General features: G+C 46.1%; 1 long non-coding RNA gene across 2 annotated transcripts; it reads left to right on the top strand.

Moving 5' to 3' along the window:
- The first annotated feature begins 250 nt into the window (after window positions 1-250).
- On the top strand, window positions 251-10,613 carry LOC115474389. Of its 2 annotated transcripts, none has more exons than XR_003942847.1 (3): window positions 251-351; window positions 771-1,041; window positions 10,069-10,613. It is a non-coding gene; the product is annotated as an uncharacterized LOC115474389 (long non-coding RNA). The 2 variants fall into 2 exon arrangements; XR_003942848.1 differs by lacking the exon at window positions 251-351 and adding an exon at window positions 504-580.
- Window positions 10,614-27,338: the final 16,725 nt, after the last annotated feature.

Genomic DNA, 27,338 nt, shown 5'->3' with positions numbered 1-27,338 from the left:
GCTGCTCAGTTCGTTCTCCTGCTGCTCCTCCAGCACTGCTGCCCCACATGCTCACTACTCAAATCAGCTTCTTCCCCAGAGACTATATTCACTGGTAGCGGACCTTGTTGGTGCCTGCTGCATTCACAGCAGCATGACTCATCTATTACAAACTCAGTCTCCCATTGGAGACCATAGAGAGAGAATGTGGCTAGAGTGGTACTAGAGCCCCATCTGATTGGTAGAGTTGCACCGACGCCGGACCAATCAAGTGTGTTTTTGCTGTGGTGAGCAAGGGTCTTGGCAGAGTCGGCACCGGAGTTCGGTGGAGCCCATTACACCAGGGAAAGAAGGGAAGGGATTCTATACCAGGTACTTTCTTGTTCCAAAGAAAACAGGGGGAATGCATCCCATCCTAGATCTAAGGGCCCTGAACAAATTCCTGGTCAAAGAAAAGTTCATGATGGTCACAACCACAATGCCAGTCAAAACGGACGTGGGGCATCCGATGCACACAACCGCGGTGTCACAGAGCTGACCGCGGCATCACTGACCTGAAAGGATGTGATGTGCTCGATGTGCGCAGGCATGAGCTTGCAAGGTGTGGTGATCCTGTCTGTTCTTTTTTCCTCTTCAAGTGGGTGATTTTTTTTCCCTTGCGTCCTCTCCTCGTGGGGGTGGATTCTCCTCCTTGACATCAGATGGTTGGTCCGCTGCTCAAGGCATCAGCTACAACTTTGTTCTGTTCCAGACTGTACTCTCACATAGGAATGTTATGTGTGTCTTTTTAGGTTGTCGGTTGTGGTTCTCCTGAGGAAGCCAAGAGTGAAATGCGGTCTCGCATTGAGAACCGAGAGTGAGAATATGTTCTGATTAAGGACGCGCTGAAGGTGCCCTCAGTAGCCGGATCCTTTAATCACTGACGTTCTCATCACACGGTGGATTATATATATGGATGATTAAAATATGAAGCTCCTTAACAGCATGGAGTGTTGCCAGCACCTGAAGTTTGACTGAGCAGGTCTTTTGACTGACTGACGCAGCACCATATTGGCTATTAAGGTACAGCTTTTATGCTGAATATTTAAAAGGACAGTCATCAAGGACAGTCAGTTGAGCCTGTTGGCTTTGGATTTTGTAATATGCAGCAGAGAAGAAAGTGACTATGTAATCTGTATTTACTTGTATTTAGTTGTGTGCATTTAATAACAGCTGGGATACGGATTATGTATGTGTGTGAGTGACCGGAATTGGTTGGGGGAGATCTTTAGGAGTACTGTGGGTACTTTGGGGTTGTATGTTTGGTATTGTCTATATTTGTTCATATTTATATATTAAAGAAATTGAAATACTTAGATAAAATTGTATTGATTGAACAACAGGGAGTACGTGGGGGTTTGGTTAAAGAGTTTGTACTTTGTTTAAAAGTTTTCCCAGTATTGTTACTATTGACACGTGTATGGGGAGATGGCAGCTGCCCAGTGGGATTCCAAGTCTGGGTTGTCAGAGGATAGAATTTCTGAATTGTTGGGGGGGACTCGGTTGTTCTCAGATCCTCTCCAACAACAGACATGTGGTTGGGAAGAAATACTTAGAACACACAAGGCACTGGTGAGAACGGAGTTGCATTCTGCCGCTTTGATTGAATATTGTCACGTACAAAGGGTCCCGCGTGGACTGAGCATTAATAAAGAACCGCGTTTTTTAGGCAATGAGCAATATGTGTCAAAATGGAACTCCGTGATCACCAGGTGCTCATTGGATTTGATGTTGCTGACCATTGACGTTCTGCAGGAGGAGATTGGTAATTTACAGCAAGAGTTGAGACTCAAAATTGAAAGTATTAAGCAAGTTTATGAGAAGTCTGTTTTTGATAAACAATTGGATGAACACAATTCCAGAATTGACCAGTACCGGAACCAACAAAGAGAGTTAAAAATATCTAAGTACAAGCGCTATGAATATGACTATACTAAGGGCTTTGTGTATGGGTGGATGGACAAAAGAAGTAGGGGACGTAGGGGTCGGGGGACTGGTAGAAGAGTTCAGTTTAAGATGTCATCAAGCGACTCCTCAGGGGAGGAGGATAATAAACGGGTCAAAAGTCAGCAGAGGGGTATAGGGGCACACGATGGATCAGAAATGAATAGTTTTTTGCTAGGGTCTTTTTTATGGTTGCCGACCCAGGGTCAGGAGGTAGGAAACGAGATCAAGTTAGAGACGAGCAAAGGCGGTCCGAAAGGGCGCAAGACGAAGAAATGAATACGGTGATTATCCAAATATGTTCTTTCTCAAAGTCAGTTGGAAGTATTAAATAAGGGGTTGTCCTTTGTCCCTTATTCGGCATATGACGCGTTTGCCACTAGACAAGGGCTTTATAATTTTTTTAGAGAGTTAAGGCTTCGTTTATTCTTTGGTGAGCCTCAGACCAATGAGGATGAGGGTAGGTTTTTGCCCCGCACAGGAATGAAATCTAGATGGCTCCCCCCGGGACCCCCGGACCCCCGGACCCCTCCATTATGGCATTTTAGAAGCTGGTTCTTAAAGAACTAGAAAGAATGGAGGTGATTAAGACGCCCCATAGATATAATCTTACGTTGGATCAATATTCGAGCATTCAACAGCTGGCCAACAATGAACAAATTGTGATAGTACGGGCCGATAAGGGGGGGTCCACGGTGGTCTTGGATAAACAAAAATATATAGAGGAAGGGTTGCGTCCACTCCAGCAGGTGGAGTTTTATGATTGTTTAAATTACGATCCTACTGAATATCTTAAAGATTTAATTGCTGGATATGTGGGGAGAGCTGTTACAGATGGAGTACTTTTGGTAAAGGAACAGCGGTTCCTCTGCCACCCCAACCCGAAAATTCCTTATATATATTTTATTCCGAAGGTACACAAGTCCATTGTGGACCCCCCGGGGCGGCCTATAGTGTGTACTAGGGATTCAGTGCTGGAACCCCTTTCCAAATTTGTTGACAGGTTTCTTCAGTCTTTGGTCAGTAAAGCAGCTTTATATGTCCACGACTCTACGGATTTCATACAATCCCTGGAACAATTTAGCGTTCTAGGGGTTATGATGGATGAGATTCTCTTGGTAGGTCTGGATGTAGTAGCCTTGTACACAAATTTGCCCCAGGATGGGGTTATTGAGGTAGCATGGTCTTTTCTGGAATTGTGTGGTATTCCTATGAATAAGAGATTGATTTTACGTCAATTCTTAGTCTGGGTGATCGGGTTTAATTACTTTCAATTTGAGAAGATCTTTTATGTTCAAAAGAGGGGTATAGCCATGGGGGCTACGGTTGCGCCCTCATTGGCTTGCCTTTATATGACGGACTTTGAGGAGAAACACGTCTGTACCTCTCCGTGGCACGATAATGTTGGGCTATGGCGTCGTTATATAGACGATGTTATATTGCTATGGAAAGGCTCTGAAGAAGATTTAGGAGAATTTATAGGCGCCTTAAATAGGGCAGAACCTTGTGTCAAGTTCACGGCACGTGTCTCTAGGGAGGCCATTGAATTTTTAGATATCAAAATCAGTAAAGCAGATTTGGGTAATCTGTCTACCTCCATTTATAGGAAAAGTACCGACAGGAACACCCTTTTACATTATTCGAGTTATCATCATGTTGCTTTGAGAAGGGGTGTTCCTGTCGGTCAATATCTTAGGTTGTGGAGGTTGTGTTCCTCTCTAGATGATTTTAAAAGGCAAGCACAAAGTATGACAGATAGATTCGTTCAGCGAGGGTATCCTTTACCGGTGCTAAGACGTGTATATAAGCGAGCCCGGTATGCCCAGAGGGATTGGCTGCTTGTCCTGAAACAGAAGTCTAGGGTCAGACCATTGGCCTGTGTTGTTCCTTTTTCCCATCGTGCCCCGGCCATTGGTTATGCGATTCATAAATTCTGGCATATCCTGAGTGTTCATCCTGTGTTTATGTTTACATCATTTTTATTGATGAGCGTCTTCAAGAAATACAAACTGTGGTATTAAACAACACAACATAATGCCATCAAACATTTTATAATATCTTTACCCCCTCCCCCCCCCCCCCCCCCCCCCGGGTTTCTTCTCCCTTGGGACTCATCCTCTCTCAAACTAGTCTTGTTCATACACATGTCTCTACACTTATATATTCAACAGATGGCTTCGCGCTCTAGGTGTTAGCGTCATCCAAAAAGGACCCCAGCATTGTTGAAACTCCCTCCCTTCTTTCGATTCCAAGTCAAACAGTCCAGCACGTTCTAGTCGCATCAACAGTAACATACGGGTCCGCCATTGTTGCAGCTCAGGTGCCTTATGCGAAATCCATTCTGTCAATATAACTTGTTTGGAGATGATGGTTGCCCTGGCCACAAACTTCGTAAAACCTTTAGGACTAGGCCTCAACAATCTGGGGCTTCCAAACAATAGCCCAGCGTCAAAGAACCATTTTGTATTCCAAATCTTGGACACAGCAGACAACATAGATTTCCAAAAGTTCCCCACAGCCGTGCATGTCCAAAACATGTGGCCCAATGTTGCTCCAGTTTCTCCACATTTGGGGCATTCGCCCCAAGAGGACATACCCATGTGAAAAGCTCTTCTGGGGGCCACATAAATTCGCATTGCAAACTTGTACTGCACTTCCCAATGTCTCGCTGCCGCACTGACACGTCTGATAGTTAAGATATGAGATTTGAATTGTGCGGTTGAAATATTAATATGGAGCTCACTGTTCCATTGTGCTGTTAGTCTGTTAAAGTCAGGCTCCTCTCTCGTGTCTCTTATATGTCTATGATGGTACGTGAGTGGAACCTCTTGCTGGGCTGTTAGGGAAAATGCTGATGACAATTCCTCTTGCACATCCTCTGCCAACGGTTCCCATCCCAAGGATGTAATGTAGTGCTTAAGTTGCATATAATGAAAGTTATCTGTATCGGGAAGGTCAAACTCAGTTTGTAATTCCACAAATGATTTGATCTTGCCTTCTCGGCCCAGTACATGTTGCAGATATATTATTCCTTTACGCCTCCATTTCTGAAATGCTGGGTACAATATCCCAGGTGCAAACTGTGCATTCCCGCAGATGGTCTGCAAAGGTGTTATTTTTGCTGAAAATTTGTGGAGACGACATATCCAGGACCAAGTCGCTCTTGCCACTGGCATTATCTTTGAATATTTCAAAATGTCTGGAGTCTGTCCCCCCCCTGCATGTAGATAATTTGTAAAGTGCAATTCTGGCATCAGCTGGAGTTCTAATTTGGTATTAGAAAAATCCTCGGTCCCCCGAAACCAGTCATTGATGTGGCGCATTCCACATGCCACTGTCAAGTATCTCACGCTTAAGAGGCCCAACCCACCATATTCCACTGGGGTTGTCAGAGTTGTCATTGAGAGCCTCGCCTTCTTGCCTTGCCATAAGAATAACTGCAAAAGTCTATTTAGCTTCCTCTCATCCTTCCTTGTCAAATATAAAGGTGCTGTTTGGAATACGTACAACCACTTTGGTACAATGCACATATTGTATAAGGCTATTCGTCCTAATAGCGCCACAGTTAATGCCTTCCACATATTTAATCTCTCAGCAGTTTCCTTCAACAATCGTTTGATATTTTCTTTATACATGGTGGTTAGGTCTGCTGGGAGCCAAATTCCCAAGTATTTAATCGGTCCTGTAGTCCAAGTCAGTTTTTGGGGGCCCCTGTGCTGTTCCAGGTCTGATTCTGTCATTGGGAGAATATAGTACTTGGTGTAATTTAACTTAAACCCTGAAAATCCTCCAAATCTCTCCACCCTGTCCAGTACCCCCACTAGAGAGTTGTTGGGGTCTGTTATGGTCAGTAACAGGTCATCCGCATATGCGAACACCTTCAGATGGCAATCTTCCACCCTCACCCCCTTCACCTCTTGCGCCCGCCTTAAATTTTCTAGCAGGGGCTCCACTGCCAACACAAATAATAGGGGTGACAGCGGGCAGCCCTGCCTGGTGCCTTTTTGTATTGAAAACTCTCTTCCTCGTCTTCCATTAACAATTACACTGGCTTTAGGTTCTTTATACAGTGTATTCACTGCCCTTAAAAACCATCCAGATATTCCTACTGCCTTCAACACCTGGAAGAGGTAATCCCAGTGTACTAAATCGAACGCCTTTTCTGCATCTAGGCTTAATACCCACATAGGTATGTTTTTTTGTCTGCACATCGCCATAGCAAGCATTAATTTCCGAACGTTATGGACTGCTCTCCTTTTCTTTATGAATCCGACCTGTTCTGCCCCTATCAAATCAGGCAGACATTGTGCCAATCTCTCTGCCAGTATCTTAGATAATAATTTTATTTCCACATTCAGGAGAGATATTGGTCTATATGATCCTGGTCTTTCTGGGGACTTGCCTGCTTTCGGGATTAACGTTATGAGGGCTGAATTAGCATATAATGGCAATCTACCCTCTTCCACCACCTCCTCAAAGTAGTTAAGTAGGTTTACTAGGGCCCCGGGGGGTAACAACCTATAATATTCCCCAGAGAACCCATCTGGGCCGGGGGCTGACCGCAATTTCAGTGCTTTCACTACTTTTTGCAGTTCTCCCATTGTCACTGGCGCATTTAACCGGTCTAAGTGGTTATTATGCAGTTGCGGTAACTGCGTCTCTTGGAGATATGCAGTTAGTGCTTCCCCCGAGGCCCCCCCCTGATTTTTGTATAGCGTGGCAAAATATGTGGTAAAAATTTGACCTATTTGGTGGTGATCATTAGTCAACCCGCCATTTCCGTCTCTAAGCGTGGCCACTGTTCTGGGCCCTCCCCAGTTTTTTATTACTCTTGCAAGCAGGCGTCCCGCCCGGTTCCCATATCTATGTAATTTATGTTTATAAAATAATGCTGATCTCAATTCTAGTTCATGTAATAAGGTATTAAGGGCTATCTGCACTGCTTTTAAATTCTCTTGATTAATTTTCGTCGGTCTGTGCGCACACATCTTTTGCGCTCTTTTTAATCTTGATTCTAACAGCAATATCCCAGCCGCTCTACATTTGTTACGCTTACTGCAAAACGCAATTATGTCCCCTCTCAGGACTGCTTTAGAGGCCGACCAGAACAAAACAGGTTGTTCCCGGGCATGCCCATCGTTATATTTGCTATATTCTGCCCATTTGTGGGTAAGATATTTTGAAAATTTGGGGTCTGAGAATAAATACGCTGGGAATCTCCAACCTCTTCCTTTCTCTATGTCCCCCTGCAGTTCCAGGTCCATCCACACCGGCGAATGGTCTGACACTGCCTCTGGGCCTATATCAGTTGCTATGACCTGTGGAAACATTGCTCTGTCAATTAGTATGTAGTCCAACCTGGACTGTGTTCCATGGGCCCTTGATCTGTGTGTATATTCACGTTCTGTCGGGTGCAATGCTCTCCAGGTGTCTATTAGATTTAATTCTCTAGCAAATAGTGTCATTTCTCTGGCCCTTTTCCCTTGGTAGTGGGGCGAGCAATTATTCGAACAGTCCAGTTTGGAATCATGCACCAGATTGAAATCCCCTACTACTACCAACCTTTGTTTACCATTAACATTGCATTTACCCACTAGGGATCTGAAGAACTCTGGAGTGTAGACATTAGGGCCATATAAGACTACTAGAATGATCTCTAACCCTGGCATCCATACCTTCACTATAATATATCTTCCCTCTTCCCCGGTGGCTACTTTCGTCGTTTTATAAGCTAGCCCTTTACGGAAGAGGACTGCTATCCCTCCTTTCTTCCCTCTTGCTGGAACAGAATAGACTTCTCCCACCCACTGCTTTTTCAGCTTCTCATGTTCTGTGTCTGATAAATGTGTCTCTTGTAAGCACGCTATATCTGATTTGTACCTCTTCAGGGCTTTCAATATTTTTGCTCTTTTTATTGGGGAGTTAACCCCCCCAACATTCCATGTTGTTATTCTAACAGGCATCTACCTCTCATCTCTTCTATCGCCAATTCTAATTCCCATAACTTGGTCATCTTCCCCCCTCTAGGTCTTATTCCCATCCGTCCAGTGTCAACGAACTTTGGTTGTGTATTTATTAAATTTCTCTCTTGTTCCTGATGTGTCCCATAATTCAGGTGACAATGCCCCTTGTCTTTGACGTCTTTAATTCTTCCCCCTCCCCCCTTCCCTCCCCCCCCTATCTCTCTTTCCCCAACCCGATTATACCCTTCCTCCATCCTCTGGCACCCCAGAGGATCAAGTAGTGAGACCTCGAGCACATGGGACCCCCGCCCTTTCTTGACTGACCCTTGTGAGATAAACAGCTTCATTTATAATTACCCTGTTCACAGCCTTCCCTTTTTACTTTCTGTCAATCAGGCCCGCTTCCAGCACCGCTGTTCTTGCTTCTGCCACTTCTTTAAACATGTGCCACTGTCCTTGTATTAAGATTCGTAGGGTAGCTGGAAATTGCAATGTAAACTTCACCTCTTTCTGAGCTAACTCTGAGCAAAGTGGGTGGAACTTTTTCCTCTGTAGCTGTACTTCAGCTGAAAAGTCTTGAAATATTAACACTTTCTGCCCTTCGTGAGCTAAGGTGTCTCTGCGTGCTCTAAATCCTTGCATAATTTCCATTTTATGGCGGTAATTGAATATCTTGGCCATTACCACCCTCGGCCGTGTCTTGCCTTCGTACTTGCGGCCTACTCGGTGTGCTCTTTCTATTACCAGCGGGCCTGTTGCGTCTGAGATCGCCAGTTCCTTACTTAGCCAGTTTTCAAGCCAGGGCGTAAGGTTCCGGTCTGGGATGTTTTCAGAAAGTCCTACCACCCGTATATTGTTCCGGCGCGAGCGGTTTTCAAGATCTTCTAGCTTTTCACGATAGCCTTTCAGTTGTTGCGTTAAAGCCGCTATGTCCGGGCCATAGCCTCTCCCTTCGTCCTCCAGAGCCGACATGCGTGCCTCCAGGTCTCCCACTCTCGTCCCTATGCCATCCATTCGCGTGGCTAGGTTTTCTAGCTTTTCTTCCATCGTTGCCCACTTCGGCTCCCACGCATTTGTCACCGCTTTGGTAAGTTGTATAAGTTGCGCCTCCGAGAATTCTCCAGGAGATTTGTCTGTTTCGTCCGCCATTTTGGATTCCGTGTCGCTCAGTTTAATTTTCTCTTTTTTCCCGGATCTCTGCGCCATTGTTCCAGCCGTTTTCCGCAAATATCTGTCCATAAACTAGGGCAGTCTTAATTGTAGGGTCTGCGCCAAAATTTCGTTAAGTTGCTGCACTTTAATTCAATTCCGGGCGGGGAGTCTCAGGAGCTTCAGCAACACGTTGCTACTCAGCTCATGTCCTCACGTGGTCCTTCATCCTGTGTTTAAAGAACACCCTAAAATGGCTTATAGCCGTAAATCTAATTTAGGAGAACTTTTGAAACGACCCAGAGGGGCGAGATATGGGGGGCATCACTCCCCATGCAATAATTGTGTATTTTGTAAGCATGCAATTCATACGGATGCCATAAGAGTTCCTGGGTCCAATAGATTTTTCTATCTCCATTCACGTACTAATTGTAACAGTGAACGTATTGTTTATTGCATAGTGTGTCCGTGCAATAAATATTATATTGGGCATACCAGGAGGAAATTAAAGAACAGGCTAGCTGAGCATATAAGTAATGTTAGGATTTTAAGGAGTGATGCCCCCCTGGTTGCCCACTGGGTTGAATACAAGCACACAATTGAAGACATTAAATGTTTAGTGCTGGTGCAGGTTCCTTTGTCGGATCATGGAGGCAATGTGAGTGACTATCTGTTCAATATTGATCAGCGCTTCATTTTCCAATGGAGAACTGTGGCGCCTCTAGGGTTAAATCTTGAGGTAGAGTGGATATAAGGTTCTGACGTACCTAGTGGGTTTGGCCTGGTTGGATATTTTAGGAACGCCAATATGGGTTGGAAAGTGAACGTCGTCATTTCCTGACCACGTAGATTTGGGAAACAGCCTGCTGGGTAAGCTGCCAAATGAGTAATTATTATTAGTGGAGATAAAAAGTGGGTTAAATGAGTTTATAAGGAGTTGTAGGAAAGTTTGTTGGGGTTATTTTATATAGGAATGTTATGTGTGTCTTTTTAGGTTGTCGGTTGTGGTTCTCCTGAGGAAGCCAAGAGTGAAATGTCTCGCACTGAGAACCGAGAGTGAGAATATGTTCTGATTAAGGACGCGCTGAAGGTGCCCTCAGTAGCCGGATCCTTTAATCACTGACGTTCTCATCACACGGTGGATTATATATATGGATGATTAAAATATGAAGCTCCTTAACGGCATGGAGTGTTGCCAGCACCTGAAGTTTGACTGAGCAGGTCTTTTGACTGACTGACGCAGCACCATACTGGCTATTAAGTTACGGCTTTTATGCTGAATATTTAAAAGGACAGTCATCAAGGACAGTCAGTTGAGCCTGTTGGCTTTGGATTTTGTAATATGCAGCAGAGAAGAAAGTGACGATGTAATCTGTATTTACTTGTATTTGGTTGTGTGCATTTAATAACAGCTGGGATATGGATTATGTATGTGTGTGAGTGACCGGAATTGGTTGGGGGAGATCTTTAGGAGTACTGAGGGTACTTTGGGGTTGTATGTTTGGTATTGTCTATATTTGTTCATATTTATATATTAAAGAAATTGAAATACTTAGATAAAATTGTATTGATCTTAAAGCTACCACCCAGGAATGCTAAAAGATCATCCCGCACATTCCTTAATCTGCACTTCCCAAACTGCAAAGGTCTAAAATACAAACTAATGCATGCGTCAGATTTCACCTACTTGAGTACACAGTCACGGAACGCATTGCCGCGCAACTTTAAAATGATTTACGAACTAACCAACTTCCGAAAACTACTGAAGACCCATCTCTTTGATAAAGCATACCACAAAGATCAACAAATGTAAACATACACATTTCCTCCATATATATTCAGAACTGTCTTATAATATCTGTTTGTTACTCTACTTTCATGTTCTATCATTATCATGTTACCATGATTCTTCTGTTAACTAAATTGTCTATTCTTCTAACATATCTTCACCATTCATGATGTATTGTAAGCCACATTGAGCCTGCAAAAAGGTGAGAAAATGTGGGATACAAATGCAATAAATAAATAAATAAACGTAGATGACCTCACACACATGTGAGAAGTAATGGCCTGCTATCCTTGGAGAATACCAGCTACAGGTAAGTATCTTTGCTTTATAAAATTGACACTTAGCATGCATCATTCCAGCGCCTTACTATAGGTAACATATACATACATAATTCCTAACATTCTATTTGCTTTCTTAGATGCTGCTGCACACTAAGCAGAGGGTTTCAACGTATCATCAATGATGACACCTAGATACTTTTCTTAGGCAGTAACTCCTAATATGGAACCTTGCATCATGTAGCTATAGTTTGGGTTCCTCTTTCCACATGCATCACATTGCACTTGCTCACATTCATTACAACTCATAAACTGCATATCCTGTGGATACCCTGACTGAACTTTCTAAGGAATCATCTAGAGAATTCCATAATCTAAAGGATATACCAGTCATTCTTAAGGAACATTTTGCCTTTGCTGCTAATAGAGTGTGCTGATTGAATTCATCAGTGATAGATTGTCCATGCCTATAAAAATAAAAATGCAAGTCATAATGCCTCAGCTCTTTAGCATCTAACAATTGCATGGCTCATTCACCTATTACCTAATCCCCAGATAACAAGAACATTGCTTGCAAAACAAAACATGGACATTGGCACAATACTTCTATTTTGCCACCTATTTTGTTACATTATTCTTGTGTCCTAACCAAACTTCAGTCATTTTATCAGTGGTAAATAATGCTGGAAACAAAGCAGGATCACTAAAGATAGGCCTTTTATAATCCAAATGGTTGGTTGATCATCTGAAAACTTTAACATGTATTTTCATTCAATCTTTTGTTTGACTTAACTGTTTTTATATTCACAGACTTGGGGGAGGGTGTTATCTGTATGTATAGTTTTGATTATGTATGCTTCACTTTTATTAGTAATCTACTTTGAAACTTATTGGGAAGGATGGATAATCAAATTTAAATAAATAAACAGACATCATAATCTTTTTATGTATTTAATTTTTATTATGAAGACAATGTACTGACAGTTTTTTCTCATATATTATAGGACAGATCAGTGTGTCCTCTGTGGAAATAGTTTCAGCACAATATAATATGGAATCAGGTGTTTTATAGTTTCACCTATATCACCCATTTTATTTAATGTACATAAGAACATAATAAGGAACTACAATTCATGAAAGGAAAGGATTCATTCATACACAACAACAAGACACATTCTACACAGGATATGATAAGCTGCAACCCCTAAGCACCCCCCCACCCCGATCAGGTAGAATATGCCTGGTTAAAAAGCCAGGTTTTAATGGTGATCTTGAAATTTTTGATAGAGAGTTTACTCCATACTGTTAACGGAAGTGAATTCTATAGTGCTGGAGCAACGAAAAAGAAGTTACAATGACGCATAATTTCGTAATGTACTGTGCATGGGCTGGGTAAAAACAATCTGTGATTGTTAAGAGAATGTAATATTCGCTGCGATATGTATAGTATAAAACAATGAACATAAACAGGCACACCTATATGATAGGCTTTAAACATGAGAAGTAAAATCTTAAACTTGACCCTGGACTCAACTGACAACTAATGATGATTTTTAAGCAAACGAATCACATGAGAAAACCAATGGGCATGACAGAGAAGTCTTACAACGCCGTTCTGGAGAGTCTACAGTTGCTTCAAAAGGGAATAGGAGATACCAGCATTGATTAAAGAATAATATCAGGAAGTATTTTTTCACTGTGAGGGTGGTGGATATTTGGAATGCCCTCCTGCAGCAGGTAGTGGAGATGAAAACCATAATGGAATTCAAAAATGTGTGGGATAAACACACAGGAATCCTGTTTAAAAGGAATTGATCCAAAGAAGCATAGCGGAACCTAGGTGGCAACCCTGGTAATTGGGAAGCAAAGCTAGCCTTGGGCGGACTTCTATGGTCTATGACCTGATTGTGGCTGGATAGATATGGATGGACTGGACTGGAACTTTTCAAGGGCTTCGATGACAATTTCAGAAGTTTCTGGAACAAGGACAGTGCCGGGCAGACCTCTGCGGTCTACGCACTGAAAATAGCATGGACATATCAAGATCAGGTACACATATATTGTATCACCTCATACCTTTATGTAATGAGTTTATCTACTCGGACAGACTAGATGGACTGTACAGGTCGTTATCTGCTGTCATCTACTATATTACTATCAGAAAGAGAAGAACGCCCATCTTTTGACACAAGTCGGAAGATGGGCGTCCTTCTCACAGGGTTGTCCAAATCGGTAAAATCGAAAGCCAATTTTGGACATCCCCAACTGCTTTCCATCGCAGGGATGGCCAAAGCTCATGGGGGCGTGTCTGAGGCGTAGCGAAGGCGGGACTTGGGCGTGCCTAACACATGGATGTCCTCGACCCATAATGGAAAAAAAGGGGGTCCCTGACAAGCACTTGGACGACTTTACTTGGTCCTGTTTTTCTTACGACCAAGGCACAAAAAGGTGCCCGAACTGATCAGATGACCACCGGAGAGAATGGGGGATCACCTCCCCTTAGTCCCCCAGTGGTCACTAACCCCCTCCCACCCTCAAAAAAATCTTTACAAATATTTTGTGCCAGCCTCTATGCCAGCCTCAAATGTCATACTCAGGTCCATGATAGCAGTATGCAGGTCCCTGGAGCAGTTTTAGTGGGTGCAGTGCACTTCAGGCAGGCGGACCCAGGCCCATCCCCTCCACCTGTTACATTTATGGTGGTAAATGTGAGCCCTCCAAAACCCACTACCCATAACTGTACCTGGCTCAGCACACAAGGTAAGGGAGTTATGTACCTGGGATCAATTTATGAAGTCCACTGCAGTGCCCCCTAGGGTGCCCGGTTGGTGTCCTGGCATGTCAGGGGGACCAGTGCACTATGAATGCTGGCTTCTCCCACGACCAAAGGGATTGCATTTGGTCGTTTCTGAGATGGGAGTCCTTAGTTTCCATTATATCTGAAAATCAGAAATGACCGAGTCTAAGGACGACCATCTCTACGGACGACCTAAATGTCAACATTTGGGCGTCCCCGACCGTATTATCGAAACGAAAGATGGATGTCAATCTTTTTCGATAATACGGGTTTCCCCGCCCCTCCATCGAGATGTTTTGCGAGGACGTCCTCAACAACACTTGGGTGTCCCTTTCGATTATGCCCCTCCACGTTACAATATTGCAATAATTCAATCTTGCCATGAACAAAGGAGAAGAGAATGATGAACAGAGCATGCTTCATTGCATGCCCCCTAGTCTGGTATTTTTTGGAAAGAGTAAACAAGCAATTCACATCTACCCGTTCCACTCCACTCAGTATTTTATAAACGTCTATTATATCTCCCCTCTGCCATCTCTTTGCCAACCTGAAGAGCCCTAGCCTCTTTAGCCTTTCCACATAGGGAAGTCGTCATTTTTGTCACCCTTCTCTGTACCTTTTCTAATTCCGCTATATCTTTTTTTGAGATGTGGTGACCAGAATTGCACACAGTATTCGAGGTGTGGTTACACCATGCAGAGATACAAAGGCATTATGACATTCTCATTTTTGTTTCCATTCCTTTCTTAATAATTCCTAACGTTCTATTTGCTTTCTTAGATGCTGCTGCACACTAAGCAGAAGGTTTCAATGTATCATCAATGATTACACCTAGATCCTTTTCCTGGGCAGTGACTCCAAATGTGGAACGTTGCATCATGTAGCTATAATTTGGGTTCCTCTTTCCACATGCATCACATTGCACTTGCTCACATTTAAATGTCAGTTGCCATCTGGATGCCCAATCTCCTGGTCTTATAAGGTTCTCTTGCAATTTTTCACAGTCCTCTTGCATCGGTCCTGGTCCGGTCCGGAGGGACTAAAGGAAAGCAAATTAGCAGGTAAGGTCTAATTTCTACTTAGTGAAGGGAAATCTTGCCTCACCAATCTACTATATTTCTTTGAAGGGGTAAACAAACGTGGATAAAGGTGAGCCGGTTGATATTGTACCTCATGAAAGACATCAGAGGATATTGGAGAGTCATGGGATAGGAGGTAGTGTTCTATTGTGGATTAAAAACTGGTTAAAAGATAGAAAACAGAGAATAGGGTTAAATGGTCAGTATTCTCAATGGAGAAGGGTAGTAGTGGGGTTTCCCAGGGGTCTGTGTTGGGACCGCTGCTTTTTAACATATTTATAAATGACCTAGAGATGGGAGTAACTAGTGAGGTAATTAAATTTACTAATGACACAAAGTTATTCAAAGTTGTTAAATCGTGGGAGGATTGTGAAAAATTACAAGAGGACCTTACGAGACTGGGCGTCTAAATGGCAGATGACATTTAATGTGAGCAAGTGCAAAGTGATGCATGTGGGAAAGAGGAACCCAAATTATAGCGACGTCATGCAGGGTTCCACGTTAGGAGTCACGGACCAAGATAGGGATCTAGATGTCCTCGATGATATGTTGAAACCTTCTGCTCAGTGTGCTGCTGCGGCTAAGAAAGCAAATAGAATGTTAGGAAAGGAATGGAAAACAAAAATGAGGATGTTATAATGCCTTTGTATTGCTCCATGTTATGACTGCACCTTGAATATTGTGTTCAATTCTGGTCGCCGCATCTCAAAAAAGATATAGTGGAATTAGAAAAGGTGCAGAGAAGGGCGACGAAAATGATAAAGGGGATGGGACAACTTCCCTATGAGGAAAGGCTAAAGTGGCTAGGTGTCACGTCTGTGGCCGTGACCACCCTCATACTTACCCTGTTTCTGGGAGTCAGTGGCTGTGCTGGCTTCTGCTTGTCTCTGTGTCTGTCTCTGTCTTAGTTTCTCTCTGGCTCTGTGTGCTGATTGCCCTACTGAATCTCACCTGTGTGGGCTTTGCCTCTTCCAAGATGGCTGCCGCTTCCTCCTCCTTGCCAGTATCCAAGATGGCTCCCGCTGTACCTTCCTATGGGATGACTGCTTTGTGTGTCAAGCCTCTGTTTGGTTGCAAGGTGATTGCTGCACCTGTGGCTCTGGTGTTGAAGGGCTTTATTAGTGACTTGGAAACTACAGTCCTGGCTTTTGCATTGCCATTTCCTCCGCAGTGCCTTAGGTCCCGAGGTTAGTGTGCTGTTAGCACCGTTTGCTTTCCTTGTCTTTTGCTTTGTGGGTTTCCAGCCCTTCTGTGTTATTGCTCTGTGGGTTTTCAGCCCTTCTGTGTTTATTGCTCTGTGGGCTTCCTACCCTTCTGTGTTTATTGCTCTGTGGGTTTCCAGCCCTTCTGTGTTATTGCTCTGTGGGTTTTCAGCCCTTCTGTGTTTATTGCTCTGTGGGCTTCCTACCCTTCTGTGTTTATTGCTCTGTGGGTTTTCAGCCCTTCTGTGTTTATTGCTTTGTGGGTTTCCAGCCCTTCTGTGTTATTGCTCTGTGGGTTTTCAGCCCTTCTGTGTTTTTTGCTCTGTGGGCTTCCTGCCCTTCTGTGTTTATTGCTCTGTGGGTTTTCAGCCCTTCTGTGTTTATTGCTTTGTGGGTTTTCAGCCCTTCTGTGTTTATTGCTCTGTGGGTTTTCAGCCCTTCTGTGTTTATTGCTTTGTGGGTTTTCAGCCCTTCTGTGTTTATTGCTTTGTGGGTTTCCAGCCCTTCTGTGTTTATTGCTCTGTGGGTTTTCTGCCCTTCTGTGTGTATTGCTCTGTGGGTTTCCAGCCCTTCTGTGACCATTGCTTTGAACCTGCCTACTGCCAGAACCCGGACATTCCCTGCCTGTCTGCCTTGCCATCGCCTAGGGGCCAGGGGGCACTCCTGGACCTTCATTCCTGCGGTTCCTGTAAGTCCTACCGGCTGCCAGAACCTGAGGGCTCAACCCGAGGGGGAAGGCAGTCAAGTGTAGGTGAAGCCTAGGTCCAGTCCGGGTTCCAGTCCAGCGGGTTTCTCTCCTGTATGTTCCAGTCCGGTGGGGCCACTCCAGTGTGTCCAGTCCAGCGGGCCCCACTCCAGTGCGCACCCGTCCGGTGCGTTCCAGTTCTGAGTATTCCTGTGTAGAACTCCAGTCCGGGGTTCCAGTCCAGTCTTGTCTCATCTCTACCTTGTAGGTGATCTTGCCTGCCACTGCCGCTCCACGGTAGTGGCCCAAGGACTCACGAAACCAGTGCTCCCGGGGAAGAAGCCTGACTGTGTGCCAAGGTCCTCGTGCACGCGACACTAGGGTTCTTCAGCTTGCAGAAAAGGCGGCTGAGGGGAGATATGATAGAGGTCTATAAAATAATGAGTGGACTTGAATGGGTAGATGTGAAACGTTTGTTTATGCTTTCCAAAAATACTAGGACTAGGGGGCATGCGATGAAGCTACAATGTAGTAAATTTAAAACGAATCGGAGAAAATGTTTCGTCACTCAATGTGTAATTAAGCTCTGGAATTCGTTGCCAGAGAATGTGGTAAAGGCGCTTAGCTTAGCGGAGTTTAAAAAAGGTTTGGACGGCTTCCTAAAGGAAAAGTCCATAGAGCATTATTAAATGGACTTGGGAAAATCCACTATTTCTGGGATAAGCAGTATAAAATGTTTTGTACTTTTTTGGGATCTTGCCAGATATTTGTGACCTGGATTGGCCACTGTTGGAAACAGGATGCTGGGCTTGATGGACCTTTGGTCTTTCCCAGTATGGCAATAATTATGTACTTATGTAATTTAACAACTTTGAATAACTTTGTGTCATCAGCAAATTCAATTACCTCACTAGTTATTCCCATCTCTAGATCATTTATAAATATGTTAAAAGCAGTGGTCCCAGCACAGACCCCTGGAGAACTCCACTATCTACTCTTCTCCATTGAGAATACTGACCATTTAACCCTACTCTCTGTTTTCTATCTTTTAACCAGTTTTTAATCTACAATAGGATATTACCTTCTATCCCATGACTTTCTATTTTCCTCAGGAGTCTTTCATGAGGTACTTTGTCAAATGCCTTTTGAAAATCCAGATACACAATATCGACCAGCTCACCTTTATCCACATATTTATTCACCCCTTCAAAGAAATGTAGATTAGTGAGGTATGATTTCCCGTGACTAAATCCATATTAGCTTTCTCTTATCAATCCATGCTTATATATACAGTATGCTCTGCAATTTTCTTCTTTATATTAGTGTCTACCATTTTGCCCGGCACTAACGTCATGCTCTCCAGTATATACTACTACTTCTTATCACTTCTATAGCGCTACAAGGCATACGCAGCGCTGTACACCATACATGAAAAGACAGTCCCTGCTCAAAGAGCTCACAATCTAAATAGGACGGGCAAACAGACAGAACAACTAAGAGGTAAGGGAATTAAAGAGGTGGGGATAAAAGGGTACAGGGCAAGTGAGTAGTGGTTAGGAGTCAAAAGCAGCGTTAAAGAGGTGGGCTTTTAGCCTGGATTTGAAAACGGCCAAAGATGGGGCTAGACGTACAGGCTCAGGAAGTCTATTCCAGGCATGAGGTACAGCGAGATAAAAGGAACGGAGTCTGGAATTAGCAGTAGAGGAGAAGGGGACAGACAAGAGAGATTTATCCACAGAACGGAGTACCCAAGGGGGGGGCGTAGGGAGAGACAAGAGTGGAGAGGTACTGGGGAGCGCTAAAGTGAATGCACCTATAGGTCAGTAAGAGAAGTTTGAATTGAATGCGGAAATGGATAGGGAGCCACTGAAGTGACTTGAGGAGAGGGCTAATGTGAGCATAGCGACTGTGGCAGAAAATGAGTCGCGCAGCAGAGTTTTGGACTGATTGAAGAGGAGAGAGATGGCTAAGTGGGAGGCCGGTGAGAAGCAGGTTGCAATAATCTAGGCAAGAGGTGATAAGAGTGTGGCTAAGAGTTGTGGTAGAGTTCTCAGAGAGGAAGGGATGGATTTTGCTGATGTTTTAGAGAAAGAAACGACAGGTTTTGGCAATCTGCTGAATGTGAGCAGAGAAGGAGAGAGAGGACTCGAAGATGACCCCAAGGTTACGAGCTGATGAGACAGGGAGAATGAGAGTGCCATCCACAGAAATAGAGAAAGGGGGGAGAGGAGAGGTGGGTTTAGAGGGAAAGATGAGAAGCTCAGTTTTGGCCATGTTAGGTTTCAGATGACGTTGAGACATCCAGGCAGCGATATCAGATAGGCAGGCTGATACATTGGTCTCGATGCTGGTTGAGATTTTGGGGGTAGAGAGGTAGATCTGGGAGTTGTCAGCATAGAGATGGTATTGAAAGCCATGGGATGATATCAGAGAGCCAAAGGAAGAAGTGTAGATGGAGAACAGGAGAGGACCGAGAACAGAACCCTGAGGTACACCGATTGGTAGTGGGATAGAGGTGGAAGAGGATCCACCAGAGTGTACACTAAAGGTGCGAAGTGAGAGGTAGGAGAAGAACCAGGAAAGTGAATCCAAGTGAAGACAAGGTATCAAGGAGTAATCTGTGATCAACAGTGTCAAAAGCAGCGGATAGAACGAGAAGGATGAGGATAGAATAGAGACCTTTGGATTTGGCCAGTAACAGGTCGTTGGAAACTTTTGTAAGTGCAGTTTCAGTTGAATGAAGAGGGCAAAAGCCAGATTGGAGTGGGTCAAGAACAGCTTATCCTCTAGTATTTCTAATCTCCTCCCCTCCATCATGTCCTCCGAGTCTGACAAGGCTGTCTCGGCTTACAATGTCACTCTCTCCTCTGCTCTGGACACCCTCGCACCAACCATCTCCCGTCCCACAAGGCATACTAATCCCCAGCCCTGGTTGACCCCTTGCATCCGTTACTTTCGCTCCTGCTCCCGATCTGCTGAACGCCTCTGGAGGAAATCTCGCACCCATTCAGATTTCCTTCATTACAAATTCATGCTATCCTCCTTCCAGTCCTCCCTATTCCTTGCCAAACAGGACTACTACTCCCAATTGACCAATTCTCTCAGCTCCAACCCTCGTCGTCTCTTCGCCACCCTTAACTCCCTCCTCAAATTGCCCTCCGCTCCCCCCCCCCCCCCCCACTCTCTCCTCAATCACTGGCTGACTACTTCCGCGACAAGGTGCAAATGATCAACCTTGAGTTCATTACCAAGCCACCTCCTCCTCCTCACCCTTCAACCCTCTCCCTCAACCAACCAACCCTGGCCTCTTTCTCCTCCTTTCCTGATATCACCGAGGAGGAAACCGCCCGCCTTCTTTCCTCCTCGAAATGCACCACTTGTTCCTCTGATCCCATCCCCACCAACTTATTTAACACCATCTCTCATACTGTCACCCCCTCCGTCTGTCATATCCTCAACCTCTCTCTCTCCACTGCAACTGTCCCTGACACCTTCAAGCACGCCGTAGTCACACCTCTCCTCAAAAAACCATCACTCAACCCTACCTGTCCCTCCAGCTACCGCCCCATCTCCCTCCTACCCTTCCTCTCCAAAATACTTGAACGCGCCGTTCACAACCGCTGCCTTGATTTTCTCTCCTCTCAGGCCATCCTCGATCCACTTCAATCCGGTTTTCGCCCTCTACACTCGACAGAAACAGCACTCGCTAAAGTCTGTAATGACCTGTTCCTTGCCAAATCCAGAGGACACTACTCCATCCTCATCCTCCTCGATCTATCCACTGCTTTTGACACTGTCAACCATGATTTACTTCTTGCCACACTGTCCTCATTTGGGTTGCAGGGCTCTGTCCTCTCCTGGTTCTCCTCCTATCTCTCCCACCGCACCTTCAGAGTACACACTCATGGATCTTCCTCCACTCCCATCCCACTCTCTGTTGGAGTTCCCCAGGGATCTGTCCTTGGACACCTTCTTTTTTCAATCTACACCTCTTCCCTGGGCTCACTGATCTCATCTCATGGTTTCCAGTATCATCTTTATGCTGATGACACCCAGCTGTAGCTCTCCACACCAGACATCACCGCGGAGACCCAGGCCAAGGTATCGGCCTGCTTATCCGACATTGCTGCATGGATGTCCAACCGCCACCTGAAACTGAACATGGCCAAGACCGAGCTTATCATCTTTCCACCAAAACCCACTTCTTCTATTCCTTCTCTCTCGATCTCAGTTGATAACACCCTCATCCTCCTCATCTCATCCGCCCGCAACCCTGGAGTCATCTTTGACTCCTCCCTCTCCTTCTCTGCGCATATCCAGCAGACAGCGAAGACCTGTCGCTTCTTCCTCTTTAACATCAGCAAAATTCGCCCTTTCCTCTCTGAACACACCACCCGAACTCTCATCCACGCTCTCATTACCTCTCGCCTTGACTACTGGAACCTACTCCTCACTGGTCTCCCACTTAACCATCTATCCCCCCTTCAATCCATTCAGAACTCTGCTGCACGTTTTATATTCCACCTGAACCGACATACTCATATCACCCCTCTCTTCAGGTCACTTCACTGGCTTCCAATCAGATACCGCATACAGTTCAAGCTTCTCCTTCTCACCTACAAATGCACTCAGTCTGCAGCCCCTCATTACCTCTCTACCCTCATCTCCCCTTATGTTCCCGCCCGAAACCTCCGCTCACAGGACAAATCCCTCCTCTCAGTACCCTTCTCTACCACCACCAACTCCAGGCTCCGCCCATTCTGCCTCGCCTCACCCTATGCTTGGAATAAACTTCCTGAGCCCTTACGCCAAGCCCCCTCCCTACCCATCTTCAAATCCTTGCTCAAAGCCCACCTCTTCAATGTTGCTTTCGGCACCTAACCTTTATACCTTTCAGGTAATCTAGACTGCCCCAATTTGACTGCCCGTACTTGACTGACTATACATTTGTCCTTTAGATTGTAAGCTCTTTGAGCAGGGACTGTTCTTCTATGTTAAATTGTACAGCACTGCGTAACCCTAGTAGCGCTTTAGAAATGTTAAGTAGTAGTAGTAGTAGCTTAAGATGAAAGAAAGTCAAGACAGCGGCGGTGAACGTGCCATTCAAGTATCTTGGAAAGGAAGGGGAGGAGGGAGATGGGTTGATAGTTGGAAGGACAGGTAGGTCAAGTGAAGGCTTCTTAAGGAGTGGTGTGATCACGGCATGTTTGAAGGCATTCGTGGTTTATCTTCTGAACCTTGTCGTGGAAGAACTCAGCTAGGGTAGGAAGAGGAAGAGGAAGATATTAACCAGATTACAGATTACTTCTCCTATGAACACTTCTATGTGATCTACTGTAAATTATGGGAGCTGGACACTGATCATGACCTGTACATAGACCAGAAGGACCTGGAAAGATACAATGACCATGATCTTCCAGATCTCTTCCGGCTTCTTCCTGCTTGTTCCAGTCCGCCTGATCCAGCTTCTTCCTGCCTGTACCAGTCCACCTGATCTAACTTCTCCTTGCTTGTTCCAGTCCACCTGATCCGGCTTCCTGCTTGTTCCAGTCCGCCTGTTCCGGCTTCCTGCTTGTTCCAGTCCGCCTGATCCGGCTTCTTCCTGCTTGTTCCAGTCCGTCTGATCTGGCTTCTTCCTGTTTGTTCCAGTCCGCCTGATCCAGCTTCTTCCTGCTTGTTCCAGTCCATCTGCTCCAGTTTGTTCCAGTCCGCCTGATCCAGCTTCTCCCTGCTTACTCCAGGCCTTCTGCTCCAGCCTGCCTGCTCCAGGCCTCTGCTCCAGCTTGCTCCAGACTGCCTGATCCAGCCTGTTCCAGCCCGCCTGATCCAGCTTCTCCCTGCTTACTCCAGACCTTCTGCTCCAGCCTGCCTGCTCCAGGCCTCTGCTCCAGCTTGCTCCAGACTGCCTGATCCAGCCTGTTCCAGCCCGCCTGATTCAGCTTGCTCCAGTCCATCTGCTTCAGCTTGTTCTAGTCCGCCAGCTCTTGCTTCATACCATTCCAGCTTGTTCCAGTACTGCTGCTGTGCTCTCCACCGCACTCACCTGCTCCTGCCTGTCTGCTGCCCAATCCACCTGCTCCTGCCTGCTAGCCACTCAACCTGCTGCCCAATCCACCTGCTCCTGCCCACTAGCCAATCACCTGACTGACTGACTAGCCAATCACCTGACTGACTGCCCACCCTGAAACCTGCCTGCCTCCCAGCCCATCTTCCTACCAGCTCATCACTCCCTGCCCGACTGCTCACCCTCACCTGCCTGTCTCCCAGCCCATCTACCTGCCCTGTGAACACCTCAGTCACTACTCATGGCCCCCATTCACATTCTACTCCTTGCCCTGTCTCTCCCTAATCTTTTCCCCCTCCCACCGCTGTATACCACACGATCTCACTACCCATCCATGTCCTCTCCCATCCTGCTCACTAATGCAATACCCTACCTACCCCTGTCCCCCACCACCTCACCATCCCTATTGTCCTCCTCCTCCTCCTTCCTAGCTCTCAACCTTCAACATCTCCTTCCTGCCATGAACCCTTCCCCATTCCTCCTAAGCGCATCCCGTCTTTGTCGCCTTCGTCGCCCCTTCCTCACCCACCCTTCTCCGCACTCTCCTGCTTCTTCTGCTATCCACGGGAGACATCAATCCCAACCCAGGTCCCCCACACCTGTCCTCGTCCTCATCTCATCTATGCAAACGTTCCCGCGATATCTCCAACCTCATCTCTATTCCCCTCCTCCCCCCTCCTCCCTCCCCTTCTCGTGCGCCCTGTGGAATGCCTGCTCAATCTGTAACAAACTTCTCTTCACCCACGATCTCTTCATCTCCCATTCCCTTCAACTGCTCGCCCTAACTGAAACCTGGCTCACCCCTGACGACTCTGCCTCAATCGCGGCCCTATGCCACGGAGGCTATCTTTTCTCCCATTCGCCCCGCCCAGTTGGTCGCGGAGGCGGCGTCGGGCTACTACTTTCGCCCTCCTGCAGTTTTCAACCTCTCCACCTACCTCAGTCTCACTGCTTCTCATCCTTTGAAGTTCACTCCATCCGTCTATTCCACCCGCTGCCACTGCCACTCAGAGTTGCAGTCATTTACCGCCCCCCTAATAAGTCCCTCCCTTCCTTCCTTACCGACTTCGATGCCTGGCTCTATGTTTTTCTTGAGCCCTGACTTCAACATACACATTGATAACCCATCCGACTCATATGTTTCTCAGTTCCTCACCTCCTCCTTCAACCTCCAACTGAGCTCCTCCACCCCTACTCACAAATCTGGCCACTGTCTTGATCTAGTCCTCTCTTCTACTTGCTCACCCTCCAATTTCCGCGCATCAGCTCTTCCTCTCTCTGACCATCAACTAATCACATTCACACTTCAGCACCCTCCCCCTCATTCTTGCCCAACACTAAATACTACTTCCAGAAATCTCCAGGCTGTTGACCCCCTCACCTTATCCTCTAGTATCTTTGATCTCCTCCCTTCCATCATGTCCTCCGAATCTGTTGACAAAGCTGTCTCCACTTACAATGCCCCTCTCTCCTCTGCTCTAGACACCCTTGCACCGTCCATCTCCCGTCCCACAAGGCATACCAATCCCCAGCCCTGGCTGACCCCTTGCACCCAATACCTTCGCTCCTGCGCCCGTTCGGCTGAACGCCTCTGGAGGAAATCTCGCACCCATACTGATTTCATTCACTTCAAATTCATGCTATCCTCCTTCCAATCCTCCCTATTCCTCGCCAAACAGGACTATTACACCCAATTGACTAATTCCCTCAGCTCTAATCCTCGTCGTCTCTTCGCCACCCTCAACTCCCTCCTCAAAGTGCCCTCTGCTCCCCACCCCCTCACTCTCTCCTCAATCTCTGGCCGACTACTTCCGTGACAAGGTCCAGAAGATCAACCTCGAATTCACCACCAAACCTTCTCCTCCTCATCCTATAACCCACTCTCTCAACCAACCAACCCAGGCCTTCTTCTCCTCTTTTCCTGATATCACCGAAGAGGAAGCCGCCCATCTCCTCTCCTCCTCGAAATCCACCACCTGTTCCTCAGACCCCATCCCCAACAACCTACATAGCACCATCGCTCCTACTACCACCACCCCCACCATCTGTCATATCCTTAACCTCTCTCTCTCCACTGCAACTGTCCCGGACACCTTCAAGCATGCTGTGGTCACACCACTCCTCAAAAAACCATCTCTTGACCCTACCTGTCCCTCCAACTACCGCCCCATTTACCTCCTACCCTTCCTCTCCAAGATACTTGAATGCGCCGTTCACAGCCGCTGCATTGATTTTCTCTCCTCTCATGCCATCCTCGATCCGCTTCAATCTGGCTTTCACCCCCTACACTCGACAGAAACGGCACTATCTAAAGTCTGCAATGACCTGTTCCTCGCCAAATCCAAAGGTCACTACTCCATCCTCATCCTCCTCGACCTATCCGCCGCTTTTGACACTGTCAATCACAACCTACTTCTTGACACACTGTCCTCCTTTGGGTTCCAGGGCTCTGTCCTCTCCTGGTTCTCCTCTTATCTCTCCCATCGTACCTTCAGAGTACACTCTCATGGTTCGTCCTCCTCCCCTATCCCGCTCTCTGTTGGAGTTCCTCAGGGATCTGTCCTTGGGCCCCTCCTTTCTTCAATCTACACCTCTTCCTTAGGCTCCCTGATCTCATTTCATGGTTCCCACTATCATCTTTATGCTTACGACACCCAGCTGTATCTCTCCACACCAGACATCACTGCAGAAACCCAGGCCAAAGTATCGGCCTGCTTATCCGACATTGCTGCCTGGATGTCCAACCGCCACCTGAAACTGAACATGGCCAAGACTGAACTTATTGTTTTCCCACCCAAACCCACTTCTCCTCTCCCTTCACTCTCTGTCTCAGTTGATAACACCCTCATCATCCCCGTCTCATCTGCCCGCAACCTCGGTGTCATCTTCGACTCCTCCCTCTCCTTCTCTGTGCATATCCAGCAGATAGCCAAGACCTGTTGCTTCTTCCTCTACAACATTAGCAAAATTCGCCCCTTTCTCTCTGAGCACACCACCCGAACTCTCATCCACTCTCTCATTACCTCTCGCCTTGACTACTGCAACCTACTCCTCACCGGCCTCCCACTTAGCCACCTATCCCCCCTTCAGTCCATCCAGAACTCTGCCGCATGTCTTATCTTCCGCCTTGACCGATATACTCATTTCACCCCTCTCCTCAAGTCACTTTACTGGCTTCTGATCAGATACCACATACAGTTCAAGCTTCTCCTACTAACCTACAAATGCACTCGATCTGCAGCCCTTCCTTACCTCTCTACCCTCATCTCCCCTTACGTCCCTACCCGTAACCTCCGCTCTCAAGACAAATCCCTCCTTTCAGTACCCTTCTCCACCACCGCCAACTCTAGGCTCCGCCCTTTCTGCCTTGCATCACCCCATGCTTGGAACAAACTCCCTGAGCCCATACGCCAGGCCCCCTCCCTACCCATTTTTTTTGTTACATTTGTACCCTGCGCTTTCCCACTCATGGCAGGCTCAATGCGGCTTACATGTTTCAAATCTTTGCTCAAAGCCCACCTCTTCAATGTCGCTTTCGGCACCTAATCACAACACCTCTACTCAGGAAATCTAGACTACCCCAACTTGACATTTCGTCCTTTAGATTGTAAGCTCTTCTGAGCAGGGAATGTCCTTAGTTATTAATTTGTACAGGGCTGCGTAACCCTAGTAGCACTCTAGAAATGTTAAGTAGTAGTAGTTATAGTAGTAGGGTCTGAGGAGATAGTGGGGGAGTTGGAGATGGAGGCACCTTGAGGAGAGAGTTCAGTGTGGTGAAGAGAAGCCGAGGGTTTGAGCCAAGAGAGTTAGCTGGATGTAATAGTCTTGTTTGGCAAGGAAAAGAGCAGATTGGAAGGACATCAGCATGAACTTGAAGTGTATGAAGTCAGCAAGGGAATGAGATTTCATCCAGAGGTGTTCGGCGGAGCGGGCACAGGAATGTAGGTAGTGGATTTTAGAGGTCAGCCAAGGCTGGGGTTTGGTATGCCTTATAGGACGGGGGATGAAATGTGCAAGAGTGTCTAAAGAAGAGGATAGAATAGTATTTAAGGAAGAGACTGCTTCATTGGCAGATTTGGATGGTGCAGTGGTAGAGAAGAGGTTCAAGACACTGGAGGATAGGGTAGTAGGGTCAATAGCCTGAAGATTCCTAGATAAATTGGTTAAGATTGGATGGGATTGGGCAGGAGGAAGTTTAAGTGTGAAGGTTATTAGATGATGGTCAGAGAGAGGAAGATCTGAGGCAAAGGGATTGGAGGGAAAGCAGTTATAGGAGAAGATAAGACAGTGACCATTTTGGTGAGTGGGGGAAGTGGTGCATAGTTGGAGATTGAAGAAGGATGTTAAGGCAAGGAACTGGGAAATATAAG

Source organism: Microcaecilia unicolor, chromosome 7, assembly GCF_901765095.1.
Source record: "Microcaecilia unicolor chromosome 7, aMicUni1.1, whole genome shotgun sequence".
Taxonomy (NCBI): Eukaryota; Metazoa; Chordata; class Amphibia; order Gymnophiona; family Siphonopidae; genus Microcaecilia; species Microcaecilia unicolor.
The sequence above is the reverse complement of the archived record's forward strand: the minus strand, read 5'-3'. Positions and strand labels throughout refer to the sequence as shown.